Source organism: Notamacropus eugenii, chromosome 1, assembly GCF_028372415.1.
Source record: "Notamacropus eugenii isolate mMacEug1 chromosome 1, mMacEug1.pri_v2, whole genome shotgun sequence".
In the NCBI taxonomy this organism is placed as follows: Eukaryota; Metazoa; Chordata; class Mammalia; order Diprotodontia; family Macropodidae; genus Notamacropus; species Notamacropus eugenii.
In genome coordinates, this window is record NC_092872.1 from 291,961,858 (window position 1) to 291,967,562 (window position 5,705).

Consider the following 5,705-nt stretch of genomic DNA (forward strand, 5'->3'; position numbering starts at 1 on the left):
TCAGTTTCCTCTGTTGTAAAATAGGGATCATAATAACACCTACCTTCCAGGGTTATTGTGAGGGTCAAATGATATAGTAGGACTTAAGAAATAAATGTCTCTTAACTTGGCAATTCTCTTCTATCCTTATTAAAAATGTTAAAACGAGTCTCTCTCTCTCTCTTTTTTTTTTTAACATTTTCCTTGCTATTTTTCATAAAGTTTGGCTGGGAAGGGGAATGAAGATGGACAGTAGCCAGTTGGACAAGGTGTAGGATTTGGTTCTTTGAAGACTTGAGGCCTCCGGGCATATTTGCAGGCCTGTGGGAAGGCATTATTCAGGGAGAGGGAACAACTGAAGGTGCAGAAAGATCAAGGAAAAGTGGAGCAAGGTCCTGGAGAAATCTGGATGTGGGACCCCTGAGAGAAAAATAAGCCTATGGGAAAAATAAGAGGAGCTTCATTTATTTGGGGTTTTGGGGGGCCAGAGGTGGTGGTGGGGGGCCAGCAGCTGGTGGTGCAGTGGATAGAGGACTGGGCCTAGAGTCAGGAAAACTTGAGGCCAGCCTCACAGACATTTACTACCTGGGTGACCCTGAGCAAGTCACTTAATGTCTGTTTGTCTCAGTTTCTTCATCTGGAAAATGGGGATAATAATAGCATCCATCTCTCAGGATTTCGATGATGATCAAATGAGATAATATTTGTAAATAAAAGTGCTTAACACAGGTCCTGGGACCTAGTAGGCACTCTATAAATGCTTATTCCACCCTGCCCCACCCTGCCTGACTTTTTAGAGCAGAGGGAGGAAAATTCTAATGCTGATAACATACTTTGAGGAATGGATGGGGGGAGCTCTGAATGGACCATCTTCTGTGACCAGGGGACAAGGGTACCCTTGCTGGTGAGGGGAAAGGGGAGATTTGGAAGATCACTCTGGGGAGAGAAGCAGGGACTCAAAGAGAGCAGAAGAAAAGTACTTCCGCTGTGGGTCTGCCTGACTCTACCTCAGCCCACTTTCTTGACTTAGGTGTCTAGTACTCAGGTGATACAACTCCCACAGGGCTGAGGGAAGCCAAAGGGGAGTGGGGACTTGGAGGCAGCAGCTAGCAAGAAATTCAAGCAGTAGATGATATGGAGGCAGGAGTGAAACCACAAAGTGACTGACATCCTGGGAGAATTGGGGGCTAGAAGTGGCAGTGAGGGTACAGTAAGAACACAAGGAAAGTGTGGCCAGAAGGTTGTCTCCATGTTCTCGGTCTGGGTGCACCGTTTCTGAGGATCTAGGATGCTGAACCAGAGCCAAGACTAGAGAACAGAGAGGTCAGGTGACCAAAGGAGCTTCCAGCTTGAAGTCCCCCAGTATGATGGCAGTAGAAGGGACAGGGAGGGAAGCACAGATTCTGGGACTAAACTCCTAGGAAAAGTTAGGGAAATGTACGCACCAGTAGTGAGGTGGGAAGGCACAAGATGGGTGACCTCCACAGAAGGGCAATGACGGGCCGCTGAGGGAGAATGGGCCAGCCAGGGCCAGGAAGAGCAGTCGGGGAAGCCCGACTTTGGGGGCTCACAGGGGTCAAGATTCTTGGGAGGTCTTGTTCTCTAGGGAGAACCAGTATTTTTGTGCCATGGCAGGGCCTTTGTTAAGAACATGGTGGGGGGATTCCCAAGGGGGCCTAGGGCTGGAGGTGGCCTGAGACACATAGAAAAGAGCTGATGAGCATAGTAGGGGTACCTGACTGGCTTCAGCCCCCAGGGCAGTGGGAGGGCAGGCAGGAAGCTCTCTCTGAATATAGATGCTGTTACTCCAATAGGACAGAAGCTGCTGGGGAGGAGGAGCTGGTTTGTTTATGTAGCCCCAGAACCTAGCACAAGACTTGCTTGGCACAAAGTAGATTTTTGTTTTTTATAATTTTTCCCGTAGCTCTATTTTTTAAAATAAGATTTTAATATTTTATTTAAAGATTAAGATTTTATTTCCCCCCAATTACATTCCCCCAATTCCCCCAATATTTAAACTATTTTTACCATTTTTAAGTTGGGAGTTTCAAATTCTATCCCTCCCCTCCCTCCTGCCTAAGTAAGGACAGTAAGCAATCTGATATAGGTTATACATGTCCAATCGTGGACATCTCCATCTTAGTCATTTTGTACAAGAAGACTTGAACGACAACAAAGAATGAAAGTAAAAAATAGCATACTTCACTGACAGTCACAGTTCGCAGAGCAGACTGTTAATGAATGTTTGTAGACCAGAAGGAAAGCAAGGAGGAACCAAATGTTGATTCAGTACCTACCGTAGGACCAGCGCTGTGCTAAGCACTTTACCAATACTGCCTCATTTGATGCCCACAACAACCCTGGAAGCTGGGTGCTAATACTATACCCACTTTACAGGAGAGGAAACTAAGGCAGACCTGGGTTGGAATACTGTCACTTTCTCCAGGATGGACCATAGGGAAGTCCATTCCCCTCTCTGGTGTCAATTTCCTCAACAGTGAGATGAGAGGGTTAGTTTAGAGATGGTCTCTGGGGATCCTCTGGGTTCAAATCTATGCTCCTCCAAATCCCTGAGGGTAGAATTCTCCCTGGGCAAGAGGCAGGAGCCAGGAAAGACTTCTCAGCAGAGCCTGGGTCCCTAAAGGGAAGTGGGAAGGCCCAGCATGTTAAGGTGCTCCCCTCCTCCCCTCTCTGAAGACCTTCCACAGTAGGAGGAGGGTGGAAGAGGGCTTCTTTGTTGGCAGATTAGGGGAGTCCTGGTTAGTAACAGACCATTCCAATGAGAGCCAAGGCAACTCTAAGCTTCTGGGTTTTGTCAAGTTCCCCCCTCTAACCCATCATAAGAAAGGGTAGAGGTGCTGGAGGAGGAAGAGGTGGAGGGGGAGAAGGAAGGGGAGAAGGGGAAAGGGGAGGAGCCCCAGTCAGTCCCAGCACTCTGCCCATCCTGCCCTTGCCCTGGCTGCCCAGTCTCATCAGAGCCTCCCAGCAGTCCCTTCGGAATACAAACTGCCCCTCCCCATGCCTTCTCCTCTTTTCCTACCCACCTCCATCTCCTTCACCACCCTAAGCCCCAAATCCCTCACCAGTTGAAAGCCATGCCCCTCCCTACATCTCTCCACTCTGGTAGCCGGGGCTGGCAATGGCAAAGGAAAGGGAGATTTAAGCACCAGATCTGTGCCTGGCACCAAAGGCCATCTAGAAAAGGGGGTCCTTCTATATTTCATCATGTGAAATTGTCTCTCAGCAGAGACATAGCTCTTGCCACCTCTCTGAGGGACAGGACAGAATGAGATAGGACAGAGTGATATGGCATGGGATGGCATGGCATGGCATAGGATGACTCAGGTCCCTGGGCCAGGGTGTTGGTCTGGTTCTCTCCAGTTGCTAGGGAGGGCAGGTTGGAGCATCCCTGACTGGTCCCACTTTCTGGCAGGGGAGGCTTTATTTTCAGGCTCCTGAAAGGAGGCTGCTGTCTCCTTTGGCTCACCATAGCCAGGACTCTGGGGGATTACTCAAAAGCCAAGTTCTAGGCTTGGGCCCTCTGATATTACTAAGCCCTAGGAAAGTGGAAGAGTGGAAACCAGGCCTGGATAACCTATGTCCCCGTCACCCCAACTAAATATGAATGGGGGAAGGGCTAAGGTAGGGGTGTGGGAGTTGGGGCTTGGCTGTGTGTCCTGGTTCCAGGTAGAAGGTGACTGATCCAAAGACTGTCTGGGATCCCCCTGGGGACACTCCTGGGCCACCCTGTACTTTGATTGACTGGGGTCAGAGTTTATTCTTAGTACTTGTTCACCCACTTCTGTAATTTGTGCCATTCCCAAACCCTCTAGTTCTTCTGGGGTCCACACCCAGAGCCCTGATGCCACCCACTCAGATCAAGTAAATGAGAGAGAAGCCACAACACTGTTAGGAAGGAGAGCAATTTTATTAACATTTCCAACGTGGAGAGCGGCTGGGGGCCCAGAGAAACCCTTCCCAAGTCCAGCAGGCAAGCAGACCCTCAGAAATCCTGACTGGGCTGGGCAGGGAGCAGCTTCAGGTCCCTGGGGTGTTATCACAGAGTCTGGACCAGCACTGCTGGTTCTGTCCATCTCTGTGACTGAACACTGGGCAGTCACATACAGGTAGGATAATTTACCTACCCCACATTCAGGGCAAGGCCAGCCACAAGGCTCTAAAGCTAAACTTTGGCCTTTGGCATTGATTGGAGCCCATGTGCCCTGTCCAGATCCCACAGCACACTGAGTTCCAGCTCACTGATGTCTGTGAGTTTCCCTTACTCTTCCCCCACCCCCCAACCAAACCAAAGGCAATGCTCTTAGTGCTTTAGTGGGCAGGGGGCTTCCAGGAGGAGGGGGAGAATAAGGACACAGGGCCCAGAAATGGAAGGGGGGGGGGGTCTTCAGAAACATCCACCTGTGGGAGAAACAAATAGAAAACTTTCTTGGCCAAGTTATGAAGATGTGCTTCATTTCTACCCCAAGCAAGAAAACTGAAAAAGGGCTGAGCCACTGAGTATCACAGGGCTAAGGAAAGGAGGCAGTAGGAGGGTCTGAAGAGGGCCAAGTCAGCCTCTGAGCCCTTACCTTGCTGCTTCTGATGGGGTGAAGTGGGATGTCCACAGGTGCTCCGGGTGAGAGGAGAAAGAGCAGAAGGGGGAAAAAGGGGAGGATGGAGGAGGAGGATGAAGGAGCTTCGGAGGTGCCAGGTGCCAGGGGAGGGTGCTGAGGAGGAAGCCCAGGAAGAAGCCAACGATGAGGAGCTCCGTGGCCCCATTTTCCCATGCCCTACGCCTCTTTAGATTTTATTCTCAAAGAAGTATATGCATAGGAAAAAGGAACCACGAGCGAATCTAGGCTTGAGTGTCACCCTCTTGGTAGAGATGGAGAGCAGCAGATGCCTGGGACTCGAGGAGAGAGAGCATAGGGGTTATACATGGGAGAAGGGGAGATTCTCAGCAGTTCCAGAGGCCAGGTTCCTGGCCTCCTGGCCCTGGGAGCCCCGAGCAGCAACACCACACCATTCCCTGCCCCCCTAGCCCCAGCATTGTGAGCCACACTCACCCCCAGGTGGCCAAAGCCTGGCAGATGACCACAGCGGGGATCATTGCTCACCTCCAGCCCTTTACCCTCAATACCCTTATCTCCCTTCTTGACCTTGACTTGGATGAATTGGGGACACAGCTGGAGTGTCTGTATCTTACCTGAGCAGAGTCAGGGCCAGAGCTGGTGCCTTACCTGAGTGGAAGGTATGGGCAGGGGATGGGGCCAGGGATCGCCTGGGAGCAGGAGTGGGAGACAAGTACCCAGCCTACAAAGCCTTTGAAGAGACCACAAGCCAAAAAGGAAGGAAGGAAGTCAGAGAGAGAGGGCTAATGAGCCAGGGAGACCTTACCTGCTCTGCTTCGGAGCCAGGAGCTGACTGGCTGAAGAGGCGTCCTGGCCCCTCTCAATTTATGTCAGCCCAAGACCTTGGGTGAAGCCTGGTCATACAATGTAGCAAGTTCCTCCAGCAGCTGTAATCAGTGCCCACTGCTTGCCAAGGTCCCCCGCCCCACGAGTGCAGAGACTTGGCAAAGCAACAGCCCATGAGCGATGGAGGGGAGGCCACGCAGGTGGGGGCCTGGGCCTCTGGGACCAGAGGGAGGCTGGGAGCTGATTGGCTGGCAACTGACAGAGGAGGAAGAGTTATCACCCAGCTTGCGTCAAGAGCCCAGGGAAAAG

The 5,705-nt window shown here is 51.2% G+C and overlaps 1 long non-coding RNA gene across 1 annotated transcript; it reads right to left on the bottom strand.

The window, feature by feature from the left end:
* Positions 1-3,888: 3,888 nt before the first annotated feature.
* LOC140517684 (uncharacterized) lies at positions 3,889-5,705 on the bottom strand. The gene is made up of 2 exons (XR_011971728.1): positions 4,569-5,705; positions 3,889-4,398 (listed from the first exon to the last, which is right to left on the bottom strand). It is a non-coding gene; the product is annotated as an uncharacterized lncRNA (long non-coding RNA).